This window comes from Vulpes lagopus, chromosome 4, assembly GCF_018345385.1.
Source record: "Vulpes lagopus strain Blue_001 chromosome 4, ASM1834538v1, whole genome shotgun sequence".
Classification (NCBI taxonomy): domain Eukaryota; kingdom Metazoa; phylum Chordata; class Mammalia; order Carnivora; family Canidae; genus Vulpes; species Vulpes lagopus.
The window spans coordinates 78,909,294-78,925,448 of record NC_054827.1 but is presented as its reverse complement, the minus strand read 5'-3'; positions in this window follow the sequence as shown (position 1 = coordinate 78,925,448).

The window sequence follows — 16,155 nt, the reverse complement described above, 5'->3', positions numbered from 1 at the left end:
GTTTGAATCTTGCAGTGCTTTTTGCTAGTAAGTTTGCATAAATCTCTTTAACTCTTGAAACATGAAGTTAGTTTGGGTTTTGCCCCGTTTTAATTGTATTGAATGGGAATTACACATTCACACTGCTGTGAAGATTGAATGAAATAATTTAGCTCTGTTAAAAATATATATATTTATTTATTTTAGAGAGAGAACATGTATGCAAGCATGGGGGGAAAGAGGAAGAGGAAGAGGGATAGAGAATCCCAAACAGACTCCCTGTTGAGCTCTGTCCCAGGACGCTGAGTTCACAAGATCTGAAACGAAATCAAGAGTCTGATGGACGCTCAACTGACTGAACCACCCTGCAGGTACCCTGAAATAATGTAGTTCTTAACACAGGGCTTGACACATGGTAAGTACTTGAGTGTCAGCTATCTGTGCTGGTGAAGGAAAAAACAGCACAACAAACATAGGCTGTGCAGGCTGCAGCATCAGAGCTCTCTACTAAACAAGTACTCAATGTGTAGCTTTGGACAAATAATTTTCCATTTCTGAGCTTCAGTTTTGTAAGTTATTCAATGGTACAATGAAATGATAAGATGTCAACATACATCTTTAATCGGTCACATACATCAGATATGGTAAGTGACAGTGCTTAGAACAGAGTAGTCATTTAAATATTATGTTTTACTTAAATCACAAATACAAGAAAATCACAACTTTTCTGATCATAGGAATAAAAATGTAAACTTAAGTGAATAATAGGAGGTTTCACATAAGCATGAGAAGCACATACTAGATGTGCTTGATTCCCATGGGTGGATTCATACTTCTGAGATAATTAACAGAAATCACAGATCACCAGTGACAGAAGGTACAAAACAACAGCACACAAACAAATACAGTACAAGAGAAGTTAGACTGACTTTCCCAAAATAACAAGGTCAGGCTGAAGGATGCAAAGTACATAATAAGAACACTTCTTGCAAATGAACGGGGAAAAAAAAAAATACCACCACAGGGTGACTTCTCAACCAAGCTTTGGTAATCTGTCCAATTGAACTTTCAGACATAACAATCCCTTCCCCTATCTCCATGGTGCCAGTTATAGGGAATGGCTGAATGAATTGATTGCTTAATGAGTAATAAAATACATACATGAGAAAATACACACACACACACACACACACACACACACATAGGAATAAATAAAATAAATACTGAAAATCAGCTCTAAATAGAAACATTGGTTGATGGCAGTTCCCTGTAGGTCCATACTTGTAGGACTGAAACACTGACTTGCAGCAGTTCTGTATACTTTTTGGGGAGTTCAACTGAACTGGAAGCACACCTGTCACTGCCTGACTCGTTAAAGCATCTGATAACCTATATAATGAGCAGAAGACTATGAAAGTACATCCAAGCTTAGAAGTAGAAGCAGAAACGTGATGGAATTAAAAAAAATAGAGGTAAATAATTATTCGTTAAATACTCTATGCCACTCCAATGTGAAATAAGGCCAGGACTGAACAACACAGACATAATCCTGACAGGCAAGTTTTCTGAGATGCAGGTAGACAAGGAGTTTGCTCTCCAGAAGTGGGGTGTCAGCTCTGGGATGAAGGTTGGTGACTTCTCCAGCAGCATTCACAGGAACTCTGGATGTGTCAGCCAGGACTGTGTACTTTTTGCACTCAGCCTCAAGTCTCAGTTTCGAAATGTGTGAAAATCACCAAATTAGACAGTGTCATATGAAACTATGAACATTTTGCTTCTTGTTTTTAATTATTGGAAATTGTAATTGACCTGTGTAAGTGATGTCTGTTGCACTGCTTAAATAGCTGAGCTCTGATGCTAACTCCTTTCATTGTTAATGAAGAAAGGAGTGTTTGCTTCAGTAACCTGAGTGTGAGAGACATCAACTATGAAAAACATAACATTTTTATCCCTGAATTAAAGAATAATTTTTCTGCCATATATATATATATTTTTCACTCTAGCACCATGTGATCTACAAATCTGGTTTACTTCACTCCTCCGAAAATCTCAGGGATTAGAAATATTCTTGTTCTTTCTTAATTACGTTCCTCATTTCCAAATTAAGTCTATCTTTTTAATAATCAATTTGCATTCAAGTTTTGAGTTCCTTCATGGCAGTTTGCCAAGAATGAAAGAAAATATTGTTGGTTAAAAAGGCTATAAGTGAAGCTAAGGAAGCCTCATTTATTTTTGTCCATTCTTACTCTTTCATACTTCAGGAGGGGTTTTTCTTAATTTCTCTTTAGTCAGTTCATCTTTCTTCCTTCCCATAAACTTTAGGTAAGACAGCCGGATATCTTGGGATTCTGCATCTTCTACATCAGCAAATCTCAAAGTCTGTGCTATGAAAGGGGTGTGATTCTCTTTAATCACAGTGTTACATAACTCTGCAGATTCTCTAAGGTGTAGTGATATTTAGAGGTGACAGTAAAAGCATTACAATTCCACCAAGTGTTATACAGAGAAACCATGCATGGGGAAGGCTGAACCCTTTTAAACAGCTAGTAGGAACATAATGAACCATTTTTTTTCTCCACAGCATTTTGATCAAACAAAAATAGCTAGCTGAGATTTTGGTCACAAACTTGTGATGCTGTTAAAATATACCTATTAAGCTGACAAATAAACCCTCATACTATTTATGGATGCTCAGTACTTTCATAGAATATACATTAAGTAGGAATGAAAAAAATTCAAATGGACTAATGTGCAGTAGATATTTTTAGCTCCTCTTGAATGAAAAACACATTGACACGTTTAGGAATGTGGCTAAATTCCTTGCATTATTTTTCTTTTAAAGTTCCTAAAGCTGTTTTTCACCATGACATGAGTAGTAGAGACAGTAGTACAAAGAACAGTAGCAGCACTAGTAGTAGCAGCAACACTAGTAGGATTTAGGTAGTGTTTCTATAAACAAACATTACTCGTAATATCCTTATGAAATAAATAGGTTATAACTGAGAAAGCTACTATTACACAGGTAAGAAAAATCATGTCATAATGACAATTTAAAGATGAATATATCTTTAAAGTTGTGTTGATGGGAGGATAGACAATCAGACCATTAGAAGAGATTAAAGAGTTTATGAGTAGACTCACAAATATAAGCATACAATTCATGACAAAGATGGCAACATAGAACAGTAGAAAAAGAATATTATTATCAATAAATAGTACTGATCCAATTGGAGATCTTTATCAGAGAAAAAATAATTTTTGATCCCTATCTCATTCCATGAATGATTACCTTCAAATCATGGATCCCAGTGTGAGAGGCAATAAACAATAAAGGATCTGGAAAATATATAGAATATCTTCACCACTTTGAATACACAAAGACTTTTTGAAAAGGGCTCAAAAACCCTTAATCATAAAAAAAAAAGATACAGAAAGGAGGCTATGTTAAAATTAACAAATTCTTTTTTTAATCAAAATACACTAGTGAGAGTGAAAAAATAATCCACAAAGCAGACAAAGACATTTGCAATACATAAATGGCAAAGGACTTGAATACAGAAGAAACGAGATCTACTACAAATTAATATAAAAATACATATAATTCAATTTGAAATGGGAAATATACACAAAATAGGATACTGAAATAGGAAAGGGTGCCTTTTATCAATCATCAGGAAATTCAAATTTAAACCACAATAGGATGCCATTACAGCACCAGAAAGCTAAAGTTAAAAGGATTGATGATAGCTGTTACTGCTAAGAATGTGAAGCAACTGAAACTCATAAATTTATCTTGGAAATGTAAGTTGGTTCAACCATTCTGGAGAACTACTTAGCACTTTGTACTAAAACTAAACACATGCATACTCAATGACACACTACTACCACTCCTATGTACATTCTAACTGAATGCACACCTTGGTGCACTGAAAGACATGTTTAAGAATGTGTATAGTAGCATTAACAAAAACGCAAAGTGGAAACAACCCAAATATACACTATAACATGGATGAATTTTGCAAACATAATATTGTTCAAAAATTGCCAGACATAACCAGTTTAAGACAGGAAAATCTTATAATACTTAAAACCAGACAGTTAGTTACCTCTGTGAAAAGAGAGGATTTCCGATAAGGAAGAATTTATCGGATGCTGGTAATACTTTATTTCTTGGCCTGTGAGACAGGTAGCTCCATGGGTGTGTCCACTTAATGAAAATTTATACATTTGTATATTTTTGATATCTGCACTTTATTGCAAGTTACAGTCCAATAAAAGTCTATTAAATAAAAGTATGCATTTAAGAAATAAATGAATTATCTTAAAACTGGAAATAGAAGATAAATTACACCTAGCATAATTCATCCTCCATTCAAGAAAAGTGGTAAATTATAAAGTAACAACAACAAAAAAAAAAACCATGCAGTGAGAATGAAATATCAACAGAAATATTAATCCTTGGGATCCTTCTACCAAGAACTGATTCCTGCGGTCCCAGAGTAATGTGATACTAGATGTGTGTAATCTGCTTATGCATTTTGTTAACCCCTATTGACCTCACAAACCATGTTGGTATTGCTGGGGTAGGAATATAGTATCTCCATATCATACTTAGGAGTAAATTTTCACATAAATTTATATAATTCAAAATTCTTTCAACTTTATAATATCCTTTAAAATCTTTTCATTCCCAACTTTCCCCACCTCCCATCACTATTATAATTCACATCCATAATAAGTACAGAACAATGTTGTTAAGGAAGGCATTTTAGTATTTTTTTCTTCAAGATTTCTTTTAACCATATCCTTAATTCTTGTTACAGTCTTATGCTCCTCTCTAGTAAACCACCTTTTGAAATTTTCCCAAGGTGGGGTGTACCACCATCTTAGAAAATAAATGAAATTTTAGCAATATTAAATAAGGTTGTAGTAATCAATCAAAGAATAAATCACCTTGTAATCATTCCTAGAGAATATGAAGAAGCAAAAAAATCTACTTTACATAATGATTCCCCAATTATAAAATGTTCTAAGACAAAGACGGCAAATTTGTGTTACTTATGATACTTCCTCAATATGGAACAGCCTCTCCCCCCACCAAACATAGTAAATATTCATTTGTCAGAACCTTTTTTTCCTGCTGAGTCTATATATGGCCTCTGAATTCTTCTCAATACCACAATCCAGACAGCTTTTACCAATTGTTGGCACATAAATTTAAGTTTGACATCCTAATCTGTAGGAAAATTTAAGATTTACTAAATAGGATAGCTCATCTCACAAAAATAGATTATTGCAGAAGAGAATTCATAATATCATAAAGTGTCACTTCTAGCAAATCCAAGGGAAAGATTAACGCAGAACAAACAGCTCATGTCTCCTTACCGTGAGAATCTCCCTCTTAGAACGTTAATCCAAAAACATCTTCTAGTTTCTCTTGTTGATATTGCTGCTACTTCAGCATTTTGTTTGCTTGGAGTTTCAATATCCAAAAAACCAGGAGAGCTGACTTTAGTTTAATAATTTATATTAATAATACCTTCATGCATCCAAATCTTTCTGGTCTGCTTAACACAATATATATAGTTTACTGTTGTTTGTTTCACTGTTATTTTGCTATGTTTCCACTTTAAAATCAACTTTCCAAGCTGGAAAAACCTTCAAGAGATTTTAACACAAATAACAAAAGCTGAATATATGCCCCAGAAAAAGTTGTTCTTTCACTGTGGTGACACACAATGTTCATGGCATCTAATATAAACTCAGAATCTAATCTACATTCCTGAATGAATAAACAGTAAAAGACATATCTTCAATAATATATCCAGTTAGGATAGTATTCATCAGTCTCTGTCAAATAACCATGAAATATATCCATTTGTTCACGTACTTCTTCATCAAAATCTAGCATAAAAAATATTTGAGTATTCTTAAGTTCACTCACACTTAATGATACAGAGAAATAATTAAGATATATTAGTGCCTAGAGAAAACTTGCTTTAGGAAAAGAAACAGATAAAAAGTGCTTTAATCCCTTGTGTTGAATGGCTGGCGAAATTCTGAACATTTTTATAACAGTTGTTCTAGAAGTAACAATAGCAGCTCATTTAAGAAGCTGATAAATATTCCTTAATGAGCCTCTTTGTACCAAATTGATATTTCTAATTAAAATAGAAGGGGGGGCATCTTGTTTATAAGAATGTGGGCTCAGAATCCATTTAGATTTTCCTTAAAATCTCAGAAGAATTCTACTGCCATAGCCTAAATGGCTTAGGTTAAAATCTATGACTCATTGAGGGAACAATTCAGAAAATGCTAAAATTATCAAAATATTTTCTCCCTTAAAGGAGCATTCTGGACCTGACATTGTTGATAGAATTATACAGGATGACTTCTCCTGGGCTCTAGGAACAACAACCCTCCCCCAAAACTTTTGGGCCTCTAAATTAGGTACAATTTTCTCATTCCTGTTCCAGAAGGAACATACTACATACTACATCCAGCAGTGTCCATCTACCAGTGTTGTACTTACCCACCACAGCTTGCTTTACATTCAAATATAAAATATATCTCCTCAACATTCCACAGTTAAGTTTGCAGAAGCTGTTTGGTATATATCTGTGTGGAGATTACAAAGGAGCACAGATTCCATCAAACAATTTATATCTCAGAAATGTCTAGGGGTGTCAAATTAAGAGCCAGACATGACTTGAGAGGCTAAAGGGACTCCTACCACCTACTTCAATGGCTGGAAAAGGCTTAAGATGTAAGGTAGCACTTCAAATAGGCTCTGATCAACTATTCCTCACTATTTATTCCTCACAGAATTCCTTGTGGGGATTATTTATGCGACATAAAACGATCACAAAATCTCTGTGGTTTCCAACAACAAGTATTTATTTCTCATTCATGACTTGTGTTCATTGTAGGTCAACTTTATCTCTGCTCTAGGTTCAGAGAGCATTCCCCCTGGACCTCAGGCTGATAGAGCAGTCGCAAATGAAGCATTGCCTGTCCTTGAGGCAAAGGGAAGAAAGAACACTGTAAGTCAGGCACTGGCTGTGAAACCCCGCTAGGAAGTGGCTCATCACTTTCACTTGCATTTCATTTGCTATTGCTAGTCACAGGGCAATGCCTAAGTTAAACGGTGCTGGGCTGTATAAGCCTCCTCTAGGAGGGGGTCCACAGGGAAAAACATTGAATACAGAAGTGTTCCAATCTTCCACAGCAAGTCAAAGTAACCTCCACTGTTAATCTGTATAAGGTAGAGAAAGGCTGAGAATTATTTCAGTCAATTCTATCACATAAGCAAGCAAAGACAAGAATGATAGTTATTGGGCACCTCCCAGGCTAAGTGCTTTACATAATTATTACATAGAATCATCTCAACACAGAGTCAGATGGCATCAGCTGCTTGATTTTACAGAGGGAAAAAATAACCATGCTATGGAATGATAACATTATAATAAAGGCTGTAAATATCAGATTGCAAGTGAATTTGATCCTTTAAGCCAGTTATACAGAAAGCCATCCTTATCATCAAAAAATATTTATCAAGAACTCATTTATGTATGTCAGTCATTAATGCAGACCTAGCCCTTTAGAGTTGGCAATCATATAGGCACACTTAGTGCATGCATACTTTTAAAAATTAAAGAATAAAACATGAATACAATACCCAAGTCAATGGGAAAATGTTTACAGTCCATAAGATAAAGTAAGAATTTCTGAAACTTTTGCATATATAACAAGAATAGGAAAAATAGAAATCCATTCAAGTTATCATTACCTTAAAGTTCTATAACATTAAAGGGCAAAGGCAGGGGATATCTCTAGAAAAATTATCATTCCTTAATATTTTCAAATAGCATAACAAAGGGGGAAGAATAGCACTCATGTCCTCAACTTTCCTTGTTCTGAGAATACTAAAACAAGGCATTTTTATACTCATGTGCATGCAGTTCCCTCAAATTGACTTGGTAATTAATGATTAGGCCTGCCAGTCTCACTTTTACAGAATAAATACACTTATTTTTTTAAACTACAGTAATTCTCCCTCGATAATGCTAATAACAGACAAATAAATGTTTTCACTTTTATTCTCTATGGTGTCTCCCATCTGCACCCTTTTTGTATACATAATTCAGTCAGTGTCCTAGGCCTCACTTATCCACACAAAGCCACATTTCTGGCTACACTTTTGACTATCACATCTACCACATGTTTAACCACAGCCTGAGTAGTTGGACTCTTCCAAACTACAGACCCATAGTTTTTAAACTTTAGTTTCACAAGTATTACCTAAGGTACTTGTAAGAAGAAAAAATGAAAAAAGATTTTGTCCTATTCCTTCTCCAATCTGATTCAATCTCTTCATTATAGAGAAGGATCTAGGAATCAGCAGTTTAAATCAAGCCCCAGGGTGGGAGAATCCGCTGGCTTTTCCAGGCCACAGAAGGCTTTTCCATTGTCCCTCTATTCTTTTTTTTTTTTTTTTTTAAGATTTTATTTTATTCACGAGAGACACAGAGACGCAGGGAGAGGAAAAAGCAGGCTGCCCCTGGGGAGCCTGATGCGGGACTCGATCCCAGGACCCCAGGATCATGACCTGAGCCTAAGGCAGACACTCAACCAGGCATCTCTTTTGTCCCTCCATTCTAATGCCACATTTTGATGGGTATTTCCAAAGATGTTTTATAGAAAATTTTATTATCTCAGGCTAGAATTTATTTTCATTCTGCACTGTAGGAGTGAATCACTGAATCTCTCCTGAATTATGCATTTTGGGGTTATTGTGACCCAAGAAGCTATGAGAATGTGCACATTCAAGGTGAATTTTTAGACAAAAAAAGAAGTTTCTGCTTCTTGATTATGACGAGTATCAGCTGATGGAAAAGCAATAAAAATGGAAGGAAACTCAGGACAATGTAAACAAGCTCAGGTTGCAGTGAAAAATTCTGATTTCTTCCATATACAATATGAAATTTTGACATAATTTTTGCTCAGAAAGGTAAAAAACTTCTATAATTATCCTGATGTGTATATTTTCAAAACAAACAACAATCTGGCGTATATTATTAACATCTGGGTAAAGGAGGAAAGAACTCCTAAGCACATTTCTTCATGTGCTTTCCCTCAAGCCAACCATGACCATGGCTGACAGTTCCCTGAGTCTGTCCAGGTTCCACGAGCCTTCTCTCTTTGGTTCTTCCTAAGTGTTCCCTCACCTCAGTATGTTTGAATCATGACTATTCCTTAAGACCCAGTTCCAATGCTACTCACCCATCATATCATCTACATCCCTTCAGCCAGAAATAACCCATTTCTCCAACTTCCTCTGCTACTTTGTCTGCTCTGACATGATTAATCAGTTTTACTTTAATTATAATTATCTTAATTCACAGATACAGATTTTTTACTCTAAAGTCAGAGCCAAGGATTTATTTATTTTTATATTACTGTGAGTGCCTATTACAGGCAAATATTCCAATGTTCATAGAAAAATAGATCAGTGAAGAAAGAAAGAGCATATTAAAATACTTTGATTACTAGTTGCTTCTCTAACTGGATGTTAAGAGAGGCCATAGAAAAAATTGTTAACACCTTAATAAAGATGAATATTTCAATTGTCTTAAGTCAAATTATCTCAAGCTCAACGTCATTGACATTTTGAAGCAAACAATTATTTGATGTGAGGTGATATTCTGTGCATTGTAAGATTATTAGCAAGTGTGTTTGGTCTCTGTTCATGGGATGCCACTCACAACTCCTGTTTCAGCTGTGACAACCAAAAATGTCTCCAAGATATCGTCAAATGATACCTGGTAGTACAAAATCACCCTGGTTGAGAAGACTATTTTAGAGTATAATTGTTTTCTAGGACTGCACAGGAAGAGGCCATGTATTTACTTGTTACTCAAAAAGAATGGAGAAAAAGTCCAAGATAGTAGAAACACTCTCATGGGAAAGACAACTGTGACATAGAAAAGAATATTTAATGTGCAGTGTCATGGTTACAGAGAGAATGAGGAAAATGACAGAAAACTTGAGATGAGCAGCTTACATTATTTTCAATATGGAAAAAAAGGTAGATAATGAAAATCTGTGTTGAAAATCTTATCCCTGAAAAAGCAAGTTTTTGAAATATTTCTTTAGGTTGTCAGAATTCAGGAAGAAATGGGTTGTCACTAGGATTAAACATGGGTCCATTAAGGTCAAATTGTGCCATACTGACTTCATTTCCTTTTATGACCACATAAATAAATTGTAAGGTACTGAATTTATACTACAAGAAATTTTATAAAAACTGGAATGACACCCTTTTAGTGGTGTTGAAGCAGAAACTGAAAGCCGCCCACTTAGAATTCTTTCTTCAAGAAAATGTATTCTGCAGATAAACTAGGAGACCTTCTATCACTAAGACTGTGTAAATGGAGATAGTATACCATGCTCAGGTCACAACTTTTTTTCTCATTGAAAAGAGAACTCACAGGGAAGAGTTCTTGGTAGAGCAGTCTAAGGATCATAGAATAGTAGAAACTCACCCAGCAAAAATACATAAAATGAAAGTTGAAAACAAGGATGCAGATCCACCACTAGACTGTAAGTTTCAAGAGAACAAAATAGCACTGGTTTACCTCATTCTTCACCAGGCCTATAGTAAGTGCTCAATAATTACTGATGAAGAAATAATGTCACCAATCTAATTTTGCTCTACTTTTTGTAGGTATGTTGTCCTTCACTTGGAGGATCTAACTACACTTAGTCCTTGTTTGCAATTTTGAAACCTATCAGACAAGGTGAGAAAGGACTTTGGTTGCTGCTTCTTTGGAAGTTACTCATATATGAGCAAAACTGTATCCTTTAAAGATGCTAGTTTGGTGCTCTCCTAGCAGATGAGTATATACTACACACAATCTACCCCTTCCATGAATGCTACTACCTCAGTGTGGAAAGTATGGCTAATTGTCCTTCCTTCTTTGACACAGAATAGAGGAAGACTCCAGAACAGACAGAGCCATGCAGACTGTTAGCACTCTCTGAGGGTCATGCTTACATGTCCTCACATTTTCAGAGGAGAAGAAGGGGGTGGGAAGCCTAGCATGACAATCAATATCAAAATTACAGTTCCATGATAAGAAATGCTGTCAACGTGGTAATGACTTGTTTAAACATTTATTAAATCACTTCACAACAAATAGTAACACATGAAGTGTTATCTTCACATTTCACAGCGACATCACTTCTAAGCAGGAAAAAATGCTAGCCAAACTGTTTTAAAATCCTCATCAAGATATTATTTAGTTAATATTGAGGGGCTTAATTATTCTTGTTTGTTCACAACCTTCTTATAAACAAATTTGGCAACCAACGCAAGCATGGATGTATTATTATTGCTGAGAAAATAGAAGTCTAATATCAAGGAATTCAATATTGGAATATCTACAACAAAATAATTTTCACCTTCTCTATGTACTTTTCAGGCCTTCTTTATTTTAGTTTTACTTTCTGTGACCATAGATTATAACAAAGCTATTATTGATGACAGAATCATCATTAAAATTTATAAAAATCATGTGAATTTAATGTTCAAAAGTTGCTCTATTCATCATTTTTTAGATTTGTACTCCAAGGAAAAGACACAAAGAAAAGGAATGAATTAAAAAAAAGAAAAACACATTCTCTTATTGGTCATCCCCAAAACAGTCCCCCATTCTGGTGTACACACACACATAAACATACGCATACACATACACACTCTTCTTACGTAGACTATTCCTGGACTGGCTTAGTAACTTTTTTAGAACAGGTCAAGAAAGTTATTGATAATATAACACTTTTATGTCTGTTTATGACCTGAGTCCTTTATCTTTGTATTAATTGGGATATAGGTTAAGTTATCAAAACAAAGAAGCCATATAGTTCAAAAAGGTTTAAGGACACCAATTTCTAAATAGGTAGTTTAAGGCTAGTGTGGCAGCTCCACAAAGCTAGAGACCCTAAATCCTTTTTTAATATTTCAGAACCCACTAGAGTGTTGCCTACAGTTGATGGCGGCTCACCACCATGTCTATCATGTCCTCATTCTAGCTCGGTAATGTTGTGTTGGATGGAGAAGGAGTGTAAAACAGAATATACCCTTCTTTAAGTTGTTCACATCACATCCCTTTGACCAGGATTTGGTCACTTAGCCACTCTAAAATACAAGACAGATTGGAAATGTTGCTTTGATCTTGAGTAGACATGTGCCCAGCTACAATTTGAAGGTTCCATGACAAAGGAAAAAGGAGAAATAGATGTTAGGGACATCTACTAGGCTCTGACAGACTTTGAACAATTTTTAGTATTTGATCCAAATTCAATCTTGCTGTTATTATAGGAAGCAGAAAATGCTTTGATCAGCCAAAACACCTGATCCCAAACATGGTGAAAGAGCCCACACTGGAAGACACTGAATAGGTTTTTGTTTTAACTTTCTGACCAATTTTTCTCAAAGCAGCATATTCTGATCTCAGGTCCAAGAAGTTGTTTGCCACAGAAGCTTGGATGCTAGCTGTGACCACCATTTGTGCCACAAATGAGAGAAAATTACAAAATCAGGCATGATTTGATGCTGAAGTTAATTCAGGAGGAGAGAACTTCCTCCCTTTCCTCCCATGATGAACTAGAAAAAGCAAGCTGTAAAAGTAGTGTGGAGCTATCTCTATGCAGGAAAGAAAACAAAAGAGAAAGGGGAAATAGAAGACAATTATTATGCATTGATTCTGCTGTTAAAATAATAGCAACTCAAAACCATTAAATATTTTTCAACTTACACAATCTTATGGTGCACATAATTAAACTAAGACTCAGTATTATTAAGTGGGTTGTTCACTATGATGTAACTGTACATCATACACAAGATGTACATCTTGGAACACAGAACCAGACTGAAGCCTTTTAAATCTAAATGTTATGTTCTTGTCAATACACCATGCTATTTTTTAAAAGATTAACATAAATTCTGAAATCATAAAAAAAACTTACATCTTCTGCAATGTCAGTGGATCCGATGAATATAATAGTTTTTAAACCATGATTTTAGAGCCTAGTGATTTATCTTGGTCACTTGAGACATTTGTTACAAGTAATTTATTAATAAGGTGCTATAGTTCAAGAGTGGCTAATTTTTCTGTAATTTAGAGTAAATACACTTGACACACACACTCACTCAATACAATATACTTTTTTGGTGTAGACAAGAAATCTGTGCAGTGATAGATACCACTACCCACCCAGCATTTAGCATTTTCACAGAACTCCACCTCCACCAATGATAGTGTACCTCAAAGCAGGGGGGTGGAGGGGGACGGTATTATTGGAAAAGAAATGAAAGATAATCATCATTATATAGAAATGCCAGCATATTGCCTTTGGTGAGGTTTACTGTTATGACTAAAGGAGTTTGGAAAAATGGGAAACAAGTCAAAGAACAGGATTCACCTTCCATTAGCCAGAACAAATGCTGTATCTCTGAAATCTTCTCTGTCTACATCATGTAATTTTAACTGACTTCTCCTCCAGTGTCCAGTGGTCTGTGTACTCATTAAATACTATGGCAGGTATTGCTCTGGTAATTATTTGTTGCATTTTTTTTTCTTTTTTCCAAATGTAGAAACTACTACAAACTTCCAAGTGCAGATTTTTGTATGGATGTAAGTTTTCAACTCCTCTGGGCAAATACCAAGGACCAGGGTGTACTAATAAAAGTACACTTAATTTTGTAAGAGACAACCAAACTGTCTTCCAAAGTAGCTGTATCATTCTGTATTCCAATCAACAACAAAGAATTCCTATTGCACTACATCATCAGTAGCATTTGGTGTGGTCAAGTGCTTTAGATTCTGGCCATTCTAATATGTGTGTAGTGATAATGCATTATGTTTTAATGTTGATTGCCCTGCTGACATAAAACATGGAGCATTTTTTCATATCTTTATTCGCAATGTGTACATCTTCTTTGGTGAGGTAACTACTACTAACATCTCTGGTCCATCTTTGAAAATCAGATTGTTTGTTTGCTTATTGTTGAGTTTTAAGAGTTCTTCATAAAGAAGAACTTTGGGGTAACAGTCTTTAATCAGATGTGTTTTTTGAAAATATTTTCTCCCAGTCTGAGGCTCTTATTCTCTTGATACTGTCTTTGGGGAAAATTTTTAATTTGGGGAGGGGAGAGAGATTGGGGATAGGGGCAGAGAAAGAATCTTAAGCAGGCTTCCCACCCAGCACAGAACCCAACTCAGGGCTTGATCTCACAACCCTAAGATCATGACCTGAGCTGAAACCAAGAGTCAGACATTTAACCAACTGAGCCACTCAGGCACCCCAAAAGTTTTAAATTTTAATGAGGTCTAGATTATTAATTCTTTCTTTTATGGACTGTACTTTTGATGTGCCATCTAAAAAGTCATCACCAAACCCAAGAGCATCTGGATTTTTTCCTGTTATTTTTTAGGAGTTTGATAATTTTGCATTTTATATTTAGATCTATGATATATTGAGTTAATTATTGTGAAAAAGTGTATAATTTATATCTAACTTCAATTTTTTTGCATGTTGATGCCCAATTGTTCCAGCATCATTTATTGAAAAGACTATTTTTAAAGATTTGTTGTACTGCATTTGCTCCTTTGTCCAAGACCAGTTGAGGATATTTATGTGGTTATATTTCTGGGCTCTCTACTCTCTCCATTGATCTACTTGCCTAATGATGTCTTTCATTATTATTATTTATTTTTAATGGAAGAAATTAAAGCACTGGAGATGCCCAGTGAAGAGGGAAAACTTAATGATATAACAGAGACAAGGGTCAATTGCTTGGATGAATTTGGATCTAGTGAATATCAGAGTTATACATGCATAGGAGTACAGTCAGCTGGTCCACATCAAGGACACTGAATGTTGAATATCTCCCTGCAGATGGGGTGGTAGATGTGGTGGTAGGACAATGGCAACAATCTCTTCAAATTGCTTCTATGATCTCAATGTAGTATTAGTTGAGATTATCAGAAGAGATTGAGAATGAGAAAGGAAATGAGGCTTGAGAAGAGGGAAGAGAGAACTGGGGAAAATAAGACAGATGAAGGAAGTGTAAGTCTGACAACACTAACGCTCCCATTGAAAGGATCAGGAATTTAAAATGAGAAGTCAGGGAATCCTTGGGTGGCTCAGCAGTTTAGCGCCTGTCTTCGGACCAGGACATGATCCTGAAGTTCCAGATTGAGTCCCACAAGGGGCTCCCTGCATGGACCCTCCTTCTCCCTCTGCCTGTATCTCTGCCCCTCTCTCTCTCTTTCTCTCTCTCTCTCTGTGTCTTTCATGAATAAATGAATAAAATCTTAATAAATAAATAAATAGGATGAGATGAGATGAGATGAGATGAGATGAGATGAGATGAGATGAGATGAGTCAGCATAAATTTTTCCCAAGTCATGTTCAGCCACTCAGGTATAGGTACAAAGTAGGCAGAGTTTAAACACTACTCCACCACTATAAGCTATGTGATCCTGAAAGACTTAGTTTCACCAAGCTTCTATTTTCTGATTTATTTTTACAGGTGTGTTGTAAGACTTAGATGAGATAATGTATGTATACTGTACTGATTAAGAACTCAAATACTGGAATTAGTCTGATTGGGTTTAAACCCTGACTTCTGTATTAGTAAAAGAAATGGGTACATCTCTGACTAGTTCAATCAGTTAAGCCTCAACTCTTGATCTTAGCTCAGGCTTTGATCTCAGGGACATGAATTCAAGCCCCATGTTGGGCTCTGATCCTATATAAAAAAAAGGAGGGGTGGGCAAGGGAAATGAGGGCAAAAGCAAAGTAATGTTTAAAATTATAAATCACAGAATCTAAGCTGCATAAGAAGGGAAATGAGAATATGAGATGAAATAAGGGAAAATAGTAAAATGTAACTGGATCAGGGTGGGGAGTTTTGTTTTGTCCTGGAGTCAGGTTATCAGCTGGAACCATAGGTGGAAGCATGCCTAAAACTGAGATTATGGTAGGAATGTAATAATTGACATGACCTTGGAAGTAAATGTCTGATGTAACGTAAGGGAATAGATTATGAATCTGAAGACGTCAAGAAGCTGAAAGCCAGAGCACCTGGGTGGCTCACTCAGGTGAGCATCT